Source organism: Otolemur garnettii, unplaced genomic scaffold (assembly GCF_000181295.1).
Source record: "Otolemur garnettii isolate 467f Iridium unplaced genomic scaffold, OtoGar3 scaffold00021, whole genome shotgun sequence".
Lineage (NCBI taxonomy): Eukaryota > Metazoa > Chordata > Mammalia > Primates > Galagidae > Otolemur > Otolemur garnettii.
In genome coordinates this window covers 2,797,015-2,800,059 of record NW_003852416.1, presented here as the reverse complement: position 1 = coordinate 2,800,059, position 3,045 = coordinate 2,797,015, and positions in this window count along the sequence as shown.

Here is a 3,045-nt window from a genome sequence, read left to right as displayed (position 1 = left end):
CAACTCCTGGGCTCAAGCGAGTCTCCTGCCTCCGCCTCCCAAGTAGCTGGGACCACAGGCGCCGGCCACAATGCCCGGCTATTTTTTGGTTGCAGCTGTCATTGTTGTTTTGGCGGGTCGGAGCTGGGGATTTGAACCCGCCACCTTAGGTGTATGTGGCTGGCGCCTTAGCCAGTTGAGCTATAGGCGCCGAGCCTTCAAATTCTTGATGTTAGGTTCTGTCAGTTTACTGCCTTGAGGCTCTGGAAACACACAAATACTGGAGACTTATTAATATTTCCTTGGGTCAAATTAAAAAGTAGAAATAAAGTATCCTGAAGTCGGGCAGCGCCTGTGGCTCAAAGGAGTAGGGTGCTGGCCCCATATACCGGAGGTGGCGGGTTCAAACCCAGCCCTGGCCAAAAAATGCAAAAAAATAAAGTATCCTAAAGTTATTCAAATACATTCAGACTATACAAATTCCAAGAAGAGATGAGGGAAGAGACATCCATCACAGAACTCATTATACTTATCAAAATTATTGGTATACATCTATCCTAGCATAAAGTACCTTTCTCAACCAGCTGCATAAAATCACTGGCAAGAAAGAATAGTACAAGCAAAAGTAAAGCTAAGTCAGCTGTGTCATAACATGCTCCATTCTAGTTTTCTCAGAAGGATCCTATGAGGAAGCCGGTGACTGCAGCCATATTGGAATGGTTCCTTTCTTGATTCATTCTCAACTCCCTTAAACCCAATGTCTGTTAGCTCTTTCTCAACCCAAGAAAACTTGTCGAGTGAGTAAGTGGTATCTCAGTGTTACAGTCCTTTCTCTCCTTGCTCCTCTCCTGGAGGGCAAGCCATCTCTGATCTCCGGTAAAGACCTTTTCTGTCCAGGCAGCACCTGCGGCTTAGTGGGCAGGGCACTGGCCCCATATATGGAGGGTGGTGGGTTCAAACCTGGCCAGGGCCAAACTGCAACAAAAAATAGCCAGGTATTGTGGCAGGCACCTGTGGTCCCAGCTACTCGGGAGGCTGAGGCAAGAGAATTGCCTGAGCCCAGGAGTTGGAGGTTGCTGTGGGCTGTGACGCCACGGCACTCTACCGAGGGTGATAAAGTGAGACTCTGTCTCTAAAAAAAAAATTGGGGGGCGGCGCCTGTGGCTCAAAAGAGTAGGGCGCCAGCTCCATATGCCGGAGGTGGCGGGTTCAAACCCAGCTCTGGCCAAAAAGAAAGACAGATCTTTTCTGTCCTACCACTGAATTAAACCTTCTGGTAGAGGGCAAGGGAATTTGGTACCAGGGTTGAGAGTAAAGTTTCTAAGGTTTTTTATTAACATTTCTGAGCAGAGGTGGTGAGGGGTTGCTGAATCTTCCTGGGAATTTTCTTTAGTAGGCATCTGAGAAGACTGGTATACAGATGGTATACATCTATCCTAGGTATACATCTAGGGCTTGAGGTTGGGTTAAACTGTTGTGATGGGTCCACTGGCAACCCAGTCATAGTGCTAAGCTCCTGGATCTGTAGGTCTCAGCAGGAGGTGATGCTGGCCTCTCAAGACTGTATTTATTCTTTCTTTTGAACATTTTGTCCTTATTCTCGTCACTAATAACCCAGCTTAGAATATTCCTGCTGAAAAGTCCATCAGAGAGGAGACAAGTCAGGGTTCATTCCACAGTGAACATGGTAGCAGTTTGGGTGAACAGATTCGCACCAGTAGAGAAGTGGAGGGAGACAGGTGTGACGGGACAGGAGAAGGGAAGCATTTGGACCGGACTGCCTTTGCTGTTGGAGATTTTTTTCCCGACCTCTAACCACAAGCTCCTTAGAGGAAGCCAACTTGCCTGTTCTCCAAAACAGCCGAGAACGCAGAGGCTCCCACCACGAGCAGTAGCCACCTAAGCTGCCAGGAGATGCTCTCAGTGGCCCACTTGATGTAGGGAGATATCTAAGCTGCAACATGGAAGATGCAGCAACTGTGCCTTGGAACATAGACCGAATCCTGCTTCCTACACTGATGCCTTTGCATTTACCTTACTCGATTAGAAGTGGGGCATTAGTGGCAAATGAAACGGTAACAATCCCCATTGCCCTGTCGAGTTTATTGTCTGGTAGAGTGTCATTAAGTACATAATCACACAAATATGTAGTTATTAAGGGCCATAAAGATAAACACGAGGAGATACTGAAAAATGTAACTGAGGGATTCTCAAGTGAAATGAGGAGATGGGGCAAAGTGAGGAAGACTTTAAAAAAAAAAAGTCAAGCTGAGAATAGCCTGCTAGACGGTGGGAGAAGAACTTTTCTAGGTTGAGGGGAAAGTAAATACAAGGGCCTGAGGTGAGAAAGCTCAAGGAGAGGGGGACCAAAGGGCAGGTGGATGGTAGGCGCTGTGCAAGGTTGTAGACTTTGGGATTTTATGCTGGGGCAATGGGAAGTCACTGAGGAATTTGGGGCCAGATGTATTATTAGATTGATGTTTTAGAGAATTGTTATAACTATTTATACTATAATAACGTCTATAATTAAGTGAAAAAGAAAGGTGATGAACAGCACCGACAGCATGCTATTATTTCTGGGGGAAGGGAGATGTTTGCATGTGAGTAAATATCTCTGGAAAAATGTAAGCCAATGATGACACTGGTCACCATTGGTGCATTAGATGAGAACTAGATGGCTAAGAGAGATGGGGGGGCTTTTACTGTGTATCTTTTGTGTCGTGCCGTGCACTACACTTTAAAATTATCCATATTAACAACAAATTAAATTAAAATTTAAAAGTCACTGTATAGAAGCCTGCTGTATAGAAAGTGAAAAGGTTAAAAGCTTAGGTGAGATGCCAGAACAGTCGACATGAGAAACACCTGATTCTATCTGGTTCTGGCAATGTGAGACACATCTGGAATTTTCACACACAGAACAAGTGTAAATTCATGCAACCACTTTCCAAAGTGTTGGGCGTCATCTACTAAAAGACATATCCTACGACCCAGAATTCCATTCCTAGGTAGATAGATATTCAATAGAAATGTGTATATATGTTCCCCAAAAAGACAGTCTTAAAA